Genomic DNA, 16,538 nt, shown 5'->3' on the forward strand with positions numbered 1-16,538 from the left:
TGAATCTATGCAGGCAGAAATTGTAAAATACACTGCTTTCCATCTAAATGGCTAGAACACTAAGCAATTTTCAGAAATAAAAAGAAAGCATCCATCCACGTCAAATTATGATAGCAGATTCTACCCCGAGAAGCTCTGTCTAGACTACATTCATCTAGCAAAAACAGTTTCAGGAAAGCAGCACTTCTGCTGTAAATAAATTGCAGGCTGAAGGTTGAGTGTCTTAGAAATGCTTTGTTGATTTGTGCGAGCTAAGATTATGAAGTAGTGATTATTTAACTGCAGGTCAGGCATACACCAGTGTCACAGAATGATATTTCCTCTGCTCATCCGCCTTAGAATATCTGGTGCTGTAAGTCTTTGTGATTTTTGTAAGCCTTACTTTACTGTAAAACATGTATTTCCCTGCCTTACATCATAGGAATGCTTTAAACAGAAATTGCATTAATGGACATTAAAAAAAGAAAAAGAAAACAAAGGTATTTTTTTTTATTAAAATTTGTATTAAAGTAAAAACATAAAAAAATACAGTTTAAAACAGTTTGTTTAATTTGAGTTTGCCATGAATTTAGCCTTACTGATATTAATGTGATATTGATATGGCATAAATAAATGATTTCCTAAATGCACAATAAAATGTCAGATTTGACCTTGTCTGTTACAACACAAAAAAGTGCAACGTTTGACACACTTTCTTAACACCAAATCATCTTCATCTCACACCAACAGTCTTTTTTGAAATCCTAATGATCCTTTGTGTAAAATAGATTTCATTAATTTGGACAGAAGAGCTCTTATCCTAGCTGATGTGCTGTTCACGTTGTATCATTAGAGCTGCGTACTGTGATAATGCGGGGAGAGGGGAGTTTTCCTGCTCCCCAACCAAGGCCAAGTTTTTCATCAATGCATTTGTAGTGTGCTTATAGGGATTTAGATTATCCTGCTTCATCAATAAACTGCACAGGTCATTGATGAAATTATCCTTTGAATACAATTAAGGAAGTAATAAAGGCTCTCATTGTCCTTGACAGATTGATGATCTTAATCTTTGGGGTGAGAACATTACCTGCTCATCCCAATGTGAGGTGAAATGTCCCCATAATGCCTGACATAAATATTACAGGTAAATAATGGTTCTGAAGTATCCGTGCAGCACAGAGGTGATATTTTTATTTGATTTTAGGTGGAAAAATTATACTAATTTACTACCTAGTGCCTAGTGTCGCTGATTAATTACTTGAACAAATTTGCTTAAACTTGTTTTTCTCAAATTATCTACATTAATTAGACACATGACTATGCAGTGACCTGTCAAATGGGGGCAGTGATATTTAAACCTGTTTTTATGCCGGAAACTCTTTCCAAAAGCACTTTCGGTTCTCCGGAAGATAATTAACAGCCAGAGAAGAGTTTCCATGCTTTGGTAATTAGTTATTTTGATCAGGTCACCATGCACCTTTCGTAGAAATGCTCAGAGATGGGCCGGACTCGAGAAGTTAATCCGAGCTGCTGTGATTTAAATAGCATTTCAGGCTCTCTCAATAAATAATTCACTCTCCAGCGATCACACCAAATTTCATTAGCCTGATATCATCAGGGCCTCCACTCTGGAGCATCTCTCTCTGCATCAGGGCGAGAGGACTTCTCGCTGCACGCTGCCTCTGGGTCACTGCACAACACGCACACAGTCATACAACGGCACACCTCTGCTGATTTAGTGTGAAGCCAGTTAAAAATGATTAAGCAGAACAAGGAAAATGCACATTGCACAAAGGGCATTTACAATACTGATTGCTCAAATTTCAGTGGGGTCACGTAGTGTCTTTTGTGGTGTGGTGTGTAATTGGTGTATCCGAGATTTAGTTTGTGGAAGTGCAACAGTAACACTTGTGTTTTTCCAAACCTCTTCTTCTAAATTATTTCCTGTTGCTGTTTTTATGTTAGCATCACAGAATAGAGGATGTTTTTTAACATTGTTTTCCAAGTAGGGGAAACTGCAGGCTGGAGAAGGGGGCGTGGCAAAAGATTAGGGATATTGGTCTTTCTAATTGGTTAGGGATATAGGAGTTAGTTTCTGTTGTAGCATTCTTCCGCCACGCCCCTTTTGCCACGCCCATTACTCCTCCCTGCAGCTACACCGTCTTCAGTTTACTGCCATTAATATTACAGATTGCCTGTAAGAGAAGCAACAGAATGTTGAAAATGTTCAGAGGATAGTTACTTGACATGTTTTTCAAGTGCTGATGTGATTCTTGTCATAACCCATAATGTTGCATTTGTTAATCCTGACAATAAGATTGAACAGTTAAAAGCAAACGATTGCTTACAAATCACACGTGTCTCCTCTTGATTTTTTAAAATAGATCTTGAAAGTGTCTTCAGTGGCTCAGATAAGTGCAGTCAAAGTCAGATTTCAGTATGAACTGAATCATTTGCATTTCCAAATTGTAATTGAATAGTGAATTTGTAGATCTATACTTATGAAATAGGCATCATAATATTGTAACCCGCTCTCAGACATGTATAATGTCATTGGGCACTGAAGTGTCTGTGTGCTGGAGCTCGAGCTGCAGTGGCATGGTGTGATTCGCCCAGACTTAATTGGAGTGATTGTGAAAGCATTGTAGCAGTATAATGTGCTGGTGTTCAGGGAAGCATAGAGCCATAGAGCGATCAGTTTGAGGAGGTGACTGGTTGTGAGTCACACACACAATTGTCAAAAGTACAGAGAAAGAAAGCAGCCCTAGGAGTCTAAAAAAATTGTCATTTTTTTAAGGATTTTATTTTCATTTTAGAAAGATAGTCAGGATTCTGCTAAAGGAATAATGTGGGTATAATACAAAATAGGTCCAGACAGCAGCATTTTGGGCCAGTTTTTGGAGCATTCAAATCCATCTTTATTATAGTTATCTCTTTATATAATAAAATCATTGTTAAAAACGTGCTAAAACTTGTTTTATTTGAACTATAAAGTTGTTCTTGTTATTTATATAGTTGATAGCGTTGCACTGTCATGGCAACAAAGTTGTAAAATTTTATTAAACTTTTTAAAAAAGATTTGTAAAAAATTTTTTTTTTTTAATTATATATATTTTACATTATGAGCATTTTAATGTTTGCAAATGGGCCCCCTGCACTTTGTCCTCACTCTGTCTCAGATATTTCTCTTTTCTTAATCAAGCAAAGTAGGAACAAAATAAAAAAAAATTGTGTCAACCAGTGTCATTTTAGTATTATTGAGATAATTTTATATTTTATATATATATATATATATATATAATTATTATTATTTATTTTTTTGAATGTTTTTTCATTTTTATGTTTTGTTTTCCTTGTAATTTTAGTTGATGTTTTGGGATACAATTTTACATGATTGTTCTTTGGTTTTTGTATATTTCTATATAGTTGTTATTCATTTATATTTTTTTTTGTGATCATGTTAAACTAAATTAAAATGAGAATTGTTGCCTTGGAAACTAGCCAAAATACAATTATTAAGGTTACGTTTATTTTATATTTTATTTTATAATCGTTACCATTTCTTTTATTTCAAGTAACAAGCGTTTTTAAAATAGTTTTTAGTTGACTCTAGTAACTACTCTAGTAACTCTGTTGTTAATCAGCATAGTCTTAGACCATATGTCAAATGCTGTTGCTTGAGAACAGCTGATATACACAACATCCGCAACATCAGATCAGCTGAGAGTGGCCTGTCCCTTCCCCCTGTTTTGGCAGCTTGACCTTATCAGGAAACGTGTGAATCATTGTCTTACAAATCACATCTGCATACCTCATCTCCACATTCCCTAAAACATCCTTATGTTTTCAGCAGCCATGTTAGTTTACCCCACTTCACCTCCCTCACACCTCAAATCTTTCTCATTCTCCAAAAGTGTCAAAGACATCTTTATTGCGTCTGGGCTGGCAATGTTTTTTTCTTCTTCTTCTTCTTCCAGTGTGACAAGATAAAGGCGAGTCTGCACTTCAAACAGCTTCTGTTGGATGCGCAGGAATAACAATCGGCGCTTCATTATTTATTTTTCGCCTCTGTTGTCTCTGGCAGTTATCTTAGCCATACGTCGTTAAACCAACACCCCTTCCCGACAGTCCTCTTCCCGTTATTATTACAAATTCAAAAGAAATACTTTCTGAAGTGTAGCGAGCGCCTGGGGAGCTGATTAGCTATTTACAGATGCCACCCACAAAATCCCATGACCCTTGGAGTAGAGGCTGCTAACAGACAAGCCAATTAGCAAAGAGAGAGGCTGCAGTCTGCTATTAACGCCATTATTCTCTCTATAATGTCGGCTATTGTTATTCTCTGTGTAGCGCTGCGGTGGAAGCAGAGGGCACCTGTGTGAACCTGTTAATGGAGGTGCTGAGTGCCGGTGATGGGGCTGAGAGAAGGGCAGATGTGAGTGGGGAAATCCCAATTTAGTGGCATGTTGAGGTGGCTGCTGCTTTGGGATCCATTTCAGGCCCACAACGTTAACAGGATATGATTAGTGACTGCTGGGAATCCACACTCTGGATGGGTGAAAACACTTTATTATATATATAAAAAATAAAAAAGAGTTTTGGGTCCATTCAGATGCTTTCTTGCAACCTACGCTGTTTATTATTTTTTAACGGAAATATGTGCTTGATAGTTAAACTGTTGTTTTAATTAAAAATATATATCTATATTTTGAGGCATTTTTGTCCCATTTTTATCTAAAACTTCTAGCTGCTCAAAAAGAGCTAATTAAAGTAAATTTGTTCAAATAAAACACAAATGGCTTTTATTTAAATTCATAATGACTAAAAATGACAATCAATCATCTATCAATTTTCAAACAGGTTTTTGTCTTGCAAGGGCCAATAAATGAATGATATAGATATTTCTAAACATTTTAAAGCGGCAGATATATTATTATATATTATAAGTTTGGGGTCAGTAAGGTTTATTTTAAATGCATTCAATTAATCAAAAGTGACACAAAAAAGACTGAACATTTGCTGAAAATTAAGCTTTGCTTCTAAAATATATTAAAATACAAAATAGTTATTTAAAATTTTAATAATATTACACAATATTACTATTTTTACCATATTTCTGATCAAATAAATATAGCCGCATAAAATATAAATCTAGATAAGACTTATAAGAGACTAAGAAAAAAAAAATGCAGTATATTATTATATTATATTATATTATATTATATTATATTATATTATATTATATTATATTATATTATATTATATTATATTATATTATATTAAAATTCATAACTATGTTTAATTATGGGACATACCCTGATGATGATATGATGGCCAGCAATGAACAGAAACAGAAACAATTACCACAGCAACAACAGCTGCATTGATTTTGCAGATGACGATAGCGCTACAGCATTAATGACAAGATGAAGTAGTACTAGATGTAATTGATGGGACACATTCTCTGATATCAAGTCATGAATTACATCACAGTGCTAAGATCAGAGTTCAAATGGCTAATTTAGCTTTTAATTGAAATCAGTGGTGTGTAGTCTACCCTGACAGCATTGAGTGCTCAGGGGCCCACAGGGCTGCCATTGAGTTTCCACACTTTATATCCTTGATCAGTTAACGACGTTTCCCAGAATAGAATACTGAAACTCTTTTTTTTTGAAAAATATATTTTTTTGAATATTGAAACTGTTTTAAACCTTCCGGGCCACTTCCCATTGATAAGCATACAGAATTTGGAAATTGCATGGAATAGATCAAACATCAAGTGTATTTGTAAATGGTGATCAAGTTTAACTGCAAGCATGGTTTTATTGCAGTACAAGACAAAAAAAAAAAAAATATATGATTGGAGAATGTGCATGTGCCTGGTTGTATTGCTTTGGGGAAATGGTATAAATTTAGTGCGGTTTAGAGATTGAGGATTGAGGGAGCGATGGCGGAAAATAATAGAGGGCTATAGCTGCCTCTCGTCTCTATCGTTCAGTACTTGTCAGCCTGTGTTAGCGGTCGGAGCCTTCTAAGAAGGGCTCGTGTGAAACTGTCAGTGCATCCTCTCCACCTCCGCGTTCTGTCTCTCCTCCTCCTTTTTCTTCCCTGTCTGTCCCTCCCACCCCCCATCTCTCCCTCTCTCTATCTCTGATGTGTTCTTACAGTGTAAGGCTCAGCCAGTGAGTGAAAGCCCAAGCACCCTCCCCAACACACACACACACACACACTCCCCCACCGCTTGTGTGAACGTAAACACACATACACACACCACAGACGCGTGTGGTTGACCGCACCGGGCTCTCAGCTATGTGTGAAGACACGCGCGGCACGCCAAAGAAGCAGCACTACTGAAATCTGACGCTCGCTTTGTAGCAGGACCGCCAACCAGATTGCATCGAAAATCATCCTACTTTCTCTCTCTCTCTTTTTCCCTACCTATCTTTTCAGTTGTACTTGTGTGAACAGAGCTGGAGAAAAGATAATACCCCCCCCCCTTCTCTCTCTGTCTCTCTCGCTCTCTCTCGTTCTGTCTGTCCTATGGTGGGATAAACAGTGAAAAGATGAGCCTGTGATACAGCACCAGACTTGAGTGACCTGACAGCTCAAACTGTGAGTACACGAGTCTCTTACTTTCACTTCCACACACTGGCACACACTCATGCCTACATGCAAACAGCATGCAAACTCTTTAATTGTTGTCTTCGAATAAAGACAGGTGTGTTGTCAGCTGCTGTTTTGGTAAAACTCTTTATTCTCTGCGTTTGACATCAGGTTTGTTGTTAAGATTTGCCCTGAATAATTGGTATCATTTTGATGAAAAAAATATCCTCCGGCAATCTCGGTGCTTTGTAAATTTAAGTGGCACTTAATGTGTCCAGAATTGCACGTGGAGATTTGCGTTTTCTCACACGCGTTATTCAGAAGTACATCTCGCTCTTCATTTATTCCTTAAACAGGGGACTGGATTAGAAGACGAAAATATATCATCATAATGAGTGTCAACCATATTTCTTGATTATTCATTTTAATTCAAAAGGGAAATTGTGAAATGGTGCTATTGTTTACTTCGAATTTCCTTTTGAAAATAGGATTCTTTGCCACACATTTGTGTGGAGTTCACGGCTAAATAAAGAAAGAAATGTAAAATAATAGTAATATATTGTGTTTTAGCATAATTCCTTTTGTGTATCTGTGTAATCTTCGTTTTATCATTTGGGTGTGCACATATTAGCCTCTACTGTGTGTTGCAGTGTAGAATTGGAGTTTTTTTGTTTTGTGTGTTGTTGAGTGCTGGATGAGAAGAAAGCGTGAGGTTTGCATCCTCTCTGGATGACCGGCCAGAGAGTGAGAGAGAAAGAGATATAGACAGTGAGACAGAGAACAGTGTGTCACATTCGACTTGCTTGTGACGGTTTGCTCAAGCAGTGTAGCATAGCTGACAACTAAAGCGAGAACACAGTGTTACCCTTGGTCTGTGAACAGCCTGGAAACAAAGTGAAGCCGTTCAAATGGCTTTCAGGAGTTCTTTTTGTTGTAAGAGTAAATATGAGCTTGATTTAACATTTTAATTGTTATTATTATGATTATTTATTTTATTGAAAATGGTGAATAAGTTAACCTATATATAAATACCATATTACACAGTATGTTGACATTATTTATAACATTATTTAATTCCAAAAATTCTTTGGAAATAGTTTTATTTATACATTTTCTTTGATCTTTTTAAATAATGAATGGAATGTAGAACAGTAAGTGTATAGCTGCTGCTCTACGTAAGCCATCAAAGGATAGACTGAAGAATAGTTTCTTGGCAGTTTACACACAGTACTAAGTTGTTTTGGTACTGTAGCTAGTTGCTTTTCATTTCTCCACTACACATCTAAACTTTGCACCTGAATAGTGTATATTTATAGTCTATATATTCCTACACATAATTTCATAGTCTGCACAGAATTGTACTTTAACATACTTTTTACAGGCTCACATGCTTATCTTATTAGTGTTGATTGCCTGTTGTGTAGTATATGTATTCTTTACATTTCTACTGCATGCTGTTTTTGCACTGCCTGGATATTTGCTGTGATGACTACTGTCTGGCACATAGGAGATCAAAGCCACCAAGAAATCAATTTTACATGTGCACACAGAGGGCATTTGCTTTACTTTGCTTGCCAGTAGATTTTTACTTGCCCTTTCATCATTTTCAAAAATAATAATAATAATAATAATTTTTGTAATTTGCAGTAATGCTGCAATAAACTTCTTCTTTTTTGCAATGTATCAGGAAAATATACTATGATTGCATTTAACATCTTTTATAAAAAACATATGTCGGTGTGTGTGTGTGTATTTCAAATGTTTTTCATTTGCAGTAATAGCTGCAATAAACATGTTTGCAATATATAAGAAAATATATGAAGGTTTTATTGAGCATGTTCTTTCCACAAATATATTAATTAAAACAGTTTTTTTTTTTTTTTTTTTTTTAAATAAATAAATATGTAGTTGCAAGCTGCAATAAAAACATTTTTATCAGGATAATATATTTAGATTGTTGCTGGTAAAGTGTAGTATAGTGCAAAGCCTTGCTGTTTTGTTAATTTTTTTTTACTGAAGTCCTAGTAATTCTATTAAGTCAGCTAGAATTTTACCTTCAAATACATGATTAACAAATTATTAGAAAATAAGAGAGTAAATACTTGCCCAGTAGGATGGGGATGAGTTCTCTTAACTGTCCCGAAACTCTTTTGCCAGCGGCCCATTCTTATTTTGTCCTGATATTGCAATAAAGTATTTTACTACTACTGCACAACTACTATGACAATCAAATAGAAACCAACATCTTCTGGCAGTTAATCGAGCTCTCCACCTTTTCTCTCTCCTTTTCTCACTCTCCGGTGTGTCTGCACTTGTGTGATTTCACCATTAGGCTCGACTACTGTGCCGTTTCTCGATATGATGACAATTTCCTGCTGAGGCGCATGTCAAATGAAACAATGGTATGAGATGTGTGAACCACATGGTCAGAAAGGTTCGTAGCTTGTGAATGCAGATTTCATTCATCCATATGTTGGCAAAGAGTGTAGCACTAACATGAAACAAGCTTTTTACCAAGCCTCTTGATTTCAACGTAAAATTGGCATGTTACTTAACTCTATCCCAGCATGAGTCTCCGGGTTTTTTGTTAAAGGATTTTGTGTTGAATACTCCTGTCAGAATGAGCTACATAGAAGTTAGCATATGTGTAATAAATGCCAGTGATGGCTTTTAGGTGAACTCTTCTAAGTTCTATAAAAAGCAACAGCACAGCCAGAAAAAAAAAAAAAAAAACAATCATCAATGTCAAAATTTTTTATTGCAAGTATGAGGTTTTTCTGCCAATATCAAAAGAGATATGTGTAAAGGACATAAGGTAAGACTCTGTATCCCTTTTTTTTAATATTTCACTTCTATATTTAAATTATTATTTCAGCCCTTCTGTGAGAAGCACATAAGAAGTTCTTGACAGGTGAATAATTTTTTATGCATTCAATAGAGATATTATAGCAGTTGTGAAGGGCCATCTAACAGAAATTATGAAGAGTTTTATACTATCAAATAATGTCATAATTGCTGCTAGATCAAGTCCATTTTATCACATTGGGAGACCAGACTAGCAGTTCTTATATATTTGGCAGTAAACCAGTTACGTTACACAGAGTATATTTTAGTTGCCAGAAGAGTGTCTCACAATTAATTATATAAAGTGACTTATAAAATAAAAGCTTTATTTGATAGTGTGTTTGTGTGTGTGTGTGTGTGTGTGTGTGTGTGTATATATATATATATATATATATATATATATATATATATATATATATATATATATGACCATTTATTGTCTGTCTGGGGTACAAAAATAGCTATTGCCTCAATGAGAAAATTCTTAATTAAACAGAATGCTTGTTGAAAAAAGCATGGCAGTCAGTATAAGGCGACTGTCCTTTTTTTTCTCTCAGCTGCCTGGGTATATTCATTTATTTTCTCCACAGGGATTTAAGCAGTTTTTCAGTATGTAGCAATTCAGGAAAGAGTTTTAAACCTTTAAATCAACCCCCCCCCCCCCAAAAAAAAAAAAAGCATCTCTAAATGATTCACATGATTTGCTTCCATAAAAGTTTTGAAAAAAAACTGCAACTTTTATCCGATATCCCATTAAACACTGCAAATGATGTAATCAAATCATTAATGATGGTATGATATAAAACTATTGACTTTATCTTATAAGCACAAAAGTACAAGATGTTACAAATTTGTTAAAAATATTGACATGTGTACTTCTCCTGAAGTGATTACCATCATCAGAGCTCATGGTTGTCTTCCTTGAAATATTTGTACAATATTACTAAAGTTCTGTTTCCCTATAGAGAAAATGAAGGGGATTTTTTTTTCAACTTCTTCAACAAACACATTCAATATTGTATCAAAAAGCAGCTTTTTTGCTTTATGCGTGGGCATAAAGGGGCACACCCTCTGTTCCCCCTTTTATATTTACCTTCACAACCATTTAATATAAAAGGCTCAAAAAATATATGTACTTTCATGCTTATATGTATTATGATATATAATATCAGGGTTAAAGGGAGCCACCCTGACCTCACCTTGGACCCCTCGGTGTCACAGTCGCCCGATGAGTGACTGATGCAGGACTAAAGGACCTACTTGTTTCTGTTCAATGGAGAGCTTTCTCTCCCGTCTCCCTGTTTATTTATGAGCCCCTCTCATCCAGCCTGAGCGAGGGAAGATAAATCTGTCACACTCTTACACTTTGTACTACTGCTACAACCCACCCGTCCACACCAGTTTACTCTTATGGTTTCCTTTATTAAGGTTTAGTTAGAGTACATGAAGACGGCATACCAACATATGTTTGCCTTGCTTTTAAAGGCTTTTGTTAAAAAAAAAACTGCTAATGTTTTAAATTTATAGTAACGGACTGTATGGTTTTGCATTGCAATCCTTTTGCAGGTTCCATAACAGACATCTATTGGCTGTCTGTGTATACAACAGACACTATGCTTGCCGTCAGCTGAGAATTGCTTTATTTTATTATTATTTTTAAACCCTTTAAAACATAGTTTAGATAAGATACAAGATTTATGTGTTTGAAGTTCAGAGTGATCGGTGGGTCCGGAAACAGTGACTCATCTTCTTGTCATAACTTGTCATGCTGCTCATATTTTTGGATGAAGCTACATTAAAGGCCTTCTGTTTGATCATCTGTCTGTTTAGAAAGCCACCGGAAGTGCTGTCACTCAAAGCATTCACACCATTGAGCACCTGTTACAAATATTTGCAAACATATTTTAATAGAAGTTGGACATTTTTTAGAAATCCATTTATATTTTTGTGTATTTATTAGCTGCAATGATGATGCAGCGCAGCTAGAATCGGGGCTGTTTATGCTTCTGAATTTTAAATATTTATACACCTAATACTTTTATTCTGCAAGCATGCATTGATCACATATTACATTATAGATATGCTGTTTTTTTTAATGGTTCATTAAAGAATCCTGAAACAAAAATGTCAAAGTTTCCATAAAAAAAATATTAAGCAGCACAGCTCTTTTCAACATTGATAATAATAATAAATGTTTCTTGTGCACCAAATCAGTATATTAGAATGATGTCTGAAGGATCGTGTGGAGGGAATGAATGGCTGCTTAAAATTCAGCCCATGAACAGATTACAGTTTAAAGTATATTAAATTAGAATAAAGTTATTTTAAATATCTTTGACCAAATAAATGCAGCTTTGCCCAAAAGGGTTCAATAAAAAGAAAAATAATATTATGAACTAGACTCATTACCCAACTCTGTAGCTTTTAAACTGTCAATCCCATATTTGTGTTTAATTTGTTTACTTTTAAAATTTGTTTTTAAAAATCTTTTTTTTTTTTTTTTTTTTTTTTATCAAATTGTGGAAGTTTAAAGGGAGCCAGGCTCAAAGGAAAGCTTTAAAAATGCATCTAACAGCAGCAACAACCTTTGGCGACGTGTGTTGATGACAGCTCTAGTGTAATCCCTCAGTATTCAGCTAGGCAATATTTCCATATGCGACTGCCAAGACCATAGCAGTCGAATCCATGCCCTCCAAGGAACAGCTTTGATAGTCAGACTCACAGAGATTGTGTGGTCCTAGACTGCTATCCGTGAGACCCCCGACTCAAAAAAACCCCTCACACTAACCTCTGTGAAGTGAGGAATGGAGCAAGTACAGTATACAATATCATAAGGAAGGAAAACATCACAGCAACACCTGGTTAGGGGTTTTAATGTTTCCATTGAATGTACAAACTGTGTTCTAAACGGTACACCGGAGCTGCGAAATGAGGGACCAGTGTTTGGACTGTGCCTCTGAAACGCCCTGACAAAAGACAGCTTAGCCAACAATTTCCTCTCCTTCACAGAGGGGGGAAATAAAAAAGCAAACTGGCTGGGGGAAAGACCAGCTTTATCCACAGACCGTTTGATGTTGGATTTTGTGTGCGTGTATATGTGTGTGTGCAGGGCACCGCTGGTCCTGCGAGAGCATTGGTAATCATTGTGTGTCAAGGGAGGAATACAGTCGCCTCTGGTCCCTGGAGAGACACTCTTGCGTCTCCCGAATCCACCAAAACAGGCAGAAAAGCTAGTTAACAGCCGCCGTCGCGGACACACAGACCCTGGCCATTAGTGATCACTCACTCTCTTTTTCTCTCTCTGTGCCGGGTCTGGTGGCAGTGATTAGAGCGCTGTGGAAGCCGCTGTAATAAGGACGGGGGTACGGCTTTCGCGCTGGCATGATCTGTTGTGCGGCCGTGGCGGGTTTTTAGAGGGCTGCGGCGGGAAGATAGGGAGATTGAATGGGGGCGGGGGGAACTGTCCTGAGGTAAGAGAGGAGAAAATGGGTGAACTGGTGTTAGTTGGTAAAAGAGCTGGCATGGGCAGCAGGGAACGGAAACTCTCTTTTCTGATGGGCGGAACAGCACATTTATCCTCTATATTTTTACACAGCCTTACACTCTCTACAAGACACTGTCCTGTTTGTTGTTGTTAATGGTATAATCATTGGCGTATAAAGGTGTCAGAAGAGCAATATGATAAAAAAACATCAGAAGCAGTTTGAATGGGATGTAAATGAAAATTTTGAATTCTGATACTTCTCAGTGATTCTGGAGCCTTAATGATGCTATTAACAATTCTTTAAGTATATTTGCAGTTCTCTGTTCATTTTGAGTGGCTCTTGATTGAAGGTAATGGTTTAGTGATTGAGTCAGATGTTACAAATCACTGAATTTGTTTGTGCTTTTTTTCCCAAAAGCTTTGTGAGATTAAGACCCCAGTGGTTTCTACTTTCTACATTAGACTTGTGATGCTTTTGGGAAACTCAGCCAAGACTAGACAGATTCAAAAAAATTATAATTATTGAGTTTGAGTTTGAGAGTGCATTTTATTAGGAAGAACCAACTCAGGGTCTTTTTTTCCCCTTTTTGAGATTAGTTTTTTTCTCTATTTAAGTGAATAAAGCTCTAATTATTTGCCTGTTCCTACTTAGGAAATATCTGCTTGGTGGCATTACCCCAAAATATGATGTCATCGTATACTCACTCCCCCTCATTTTGTTTCAAACCTACCGTATGTGATGTACTTCAAAGAAGATATTAAAAAAAATATTGATAACCAAACCATTTTGGTGACCATTGACTTCCAGTGTATGAAAAAAAAAAATTAAAAAAAAAATTATGTTTTGAGACTTTATATATTTTTTTTATGTTACACAGATAAAGTCATATAGTTTTATTACAATATACATGTACATTTCTTTGGTGAACTATTTCAAGGCACTTTGGACATAATCAGCCATATCCTTTTTTTCAATAGAGATGTGAAGGTGTGTTCAATTTGTCCAGTCACACCTGTGAGCTGTAAGTGTAGCTTAGCACAAGGGATGACAGATGGTCAGGTTGTTAGTGAGAGCAGGGTTTGACCCACCCCAGCATGAGCAGCAGTCGACTGACAGCGGCCAGTGCATCTGCAGCAGATCCCTTACTCCAGTGGACCGTCCCTTCCCCGCATGGCAGCCAGGTCTGGCCTTAAACACTCTGGAGACTCGCACTTACTGTTTGGAACACTACACATCCATGAGAGGTGAAAAATGGCCAGTGTGAGTTTTCGCTGAGAGAGAGAGAGAGAGAGAAAGAGAGAGAGAGAGAGAGAGAGAGAGGGAGGGAGAGAGAGAAAGAGAGAGAGAGGAAGGGAGAGAGAGAGAGGCCCAGAAAGGTGCTGTCAACAAAAATTCACAGTGACTTAACACATACAGACATGCTGACTGAACACAACAGAGAAACAAACACTGAACACATGTGTGCAAGATGGGTGTGTGTGTTTGTGTGTGTGTTGGTATTGATTTATTGTCTAAACATAACATAATATTTATGTTTATAATGTGGCAACATAAGCAAATCATGCATCTTTTTGTTTTCTTTGGAATCAGGAGCAAGAAAAATACATCTTTAGACAACACAAAAAAGACAATAAGGACAAGAAAAAATGTAAACCTTGCATTTTAAGTCTTGGCACAGCTTCTTTTTTTTTTTTTTTTTGACATTAACCTTAGGTTTAGAAATACACCTAACCTAAGTGCAAAAATGCAAACATCTCTCTGTTGTACATGCTTAACGTGCATTTCTGCACCATTATGGTGGTAACAAACCTCAGTACTCAAGGGAGTTGTGCCATTAAACCGGATGTGTTGTTATTCAGGTATCTACAGTAGCTATAAACATGTTGACACTAGCTATGTTGTTCAGCAAGATTCTTTTTTTAATATATTGCTAAAACACAAATAATAACATTACTAAATATTAGTCTAAATGTAAAATGTAAAATAAAATCATAAAAATAAAAGTGAATTCAAAATGTAAAAAAAAACAAAAAAAAACAATAATATTTATGTCAGGGTTTTGCACTGTCACTTTGTTTTATGTTTTGTTTCTTTTGTCTAGTGTCAGTACATGGCCTTGATAATGGTTTTCTCGGCCATGTGCTCCTTTAGCTTCTCCTCCTTGTTTCCTTTCTACCACACCCTCTTGTTAGCCTGGTTAGTCCAGTTGTGCTCACCTGTCCATCATGTATTTTCCTCCATATTATAGTGCCCCTTACCCTTTTGTGTTTGCTGGTTAGTTGTCATTTCATCCCCCTCTGTCACTGTCTTGGTGTCTGTTCGTGGATGTGGCTAAATATGTGTCCGTGTCTCCCTGCCTGGTTGGTCTTGTGTTTAGTCTAGTCCTTGTAGTTCCATGTTTTTGTCTTGCTCCTTGTTTTAGTAATATGTTTGTTGTTGTTTTTTTGTTTTTTTGTAATTATCTATTTAGTTTTTCTAGCCCTGATTCTTGGTTTTGTTTGAAATTCTCTAAGTTGGTTAAATTGGTAATTTCTTATTTTGTTACTTAACCTTTTATTAGTTTATATTTTTTTCCTTGTCTTGAGTTTAATTTGTGTTTTTGTGGAGCTTTGTCCTGTCTAGTCTTGTGTTCGAGTTCCTGACCGGTCCCCATGTGTTCTGCCTTGGTTCTACCTGCCTGGCACTTGGTCGGTTTCAGAGTCGGTCGTCAACAAGTGTCTGAGCTTTGCTCTATGGTGCCTTGTGTGGTCTTCTCCATCGACCTGGTCATGCTTCCCCCTCTGTTGCCAAAGTATTCTGCCAGTTGTTTCCTGAAGCTTTCCCAGTGGCCTTCCCTAACTGTTCGTTTACTGTTCCTGTTGTGGTATCTATTGTGCATGCCACTAAACTCTTGTATCAGTCTGTCTTCTCAATAAAACCTTGTTTCTCACTGCAATTGGGTCCTCCTTCCAGATCCCTGACAATATAAATACAAAAATCTGTTATTGGCTGAAATATGTTTTATTTATATACCAGTTAATATTGAACAATAAACAAGCTAATCTGTAAATCTAATGTTGGGATGCCAAAGTTTACTTTAAGTAAATGACAAAATAGATTTGTTTTACATTTTTTATTTGGACAAAATGCAGATGTATAAAATCTAAGAGCCATTTTTCAGTTATTGACCATAAAAAATAAAATAGCAGCTTATTATTGATGTGTGCATTCCTTGTTGACTTGAATCGAAAGCGATGATGAAAGGAAGTAAATACCAGTGTTCTCATTGGGTTCTCTTCCTTACTGCTCTTACTGTATTAAAAATTACTTGGTTTTATTTAAACGGACATCTGTGAACAAACGCCTCAGTGTTTCTTGTAAATCATTAAAGACAGGTCATAGTTTCTCCACAGACCTCCTGGTATTTTCTTCTGGATATTTTTAGCCGTAGCTTCTCCTATAGCTGTGACAGGTAGCCACTGCAGCATTATTAGCAGTGGTTGCATCAGTGGCAGGAGCTTAGAGTTCACTACCAGTTTTGGACAGTATTGTTGATATAGTGATAGCGCGATTCACTATAGGAATGGTGATAGTTAGCCGAGGTTCTGCCCTGGCTGGCTAGAGGCTGTGTCGAGCAGCACGGCCCTT

The 16,538-nt window shown here is 36.5% G+C and overlaps 1 protein-coding gene across 4 annotated transcripts in view; it reads left to right on the forward strand.

Moving 5' to 3' along the window:
* The first annotated feature begins 6,192 nt into the window (after positions 1-6,192).
* LOC128025396 (RNA binding protein fox-1 homolog 3-like) overlaps positions 6,193-16,538 on the forward strand; it is a 388,629-nt gene continuing 378,283 nt past the window's right edge. For 2 of the 4 annotated variants that reach the window (XM_052611727.1, XM_052611728.1), the window contains exon 1: positions 6,202-6,591. The gene's annotated coding sequence lies outside the window, so the exon portion shown is untranslated. Of the gene's footprint in view, positions 6,592-16,538 lie in introns of all 4 variants that reach the window. The other 2 variants (XM_052611731.1, XM_052611730.1) reach the window with 2 other exon arrangements.

The sequence above is a fragment of the Carassius gibelio genome, chromosome A12 (genome assembly GCF_023724105.1).
Source record: "Carassius gibelio isolate Cgi1373 ecotype wild population from Czech Republic chromosome A12, carGib1.2-hapl.c, whole genome shotgun sequence".
NCBI classification, from domain to species: domain Eukaryota; kingdom Metazoa; phylum Chordata; class Actinopteri; order Cypriniformes; family Cyprinidae; genus Carassius; species Carassius gibelio.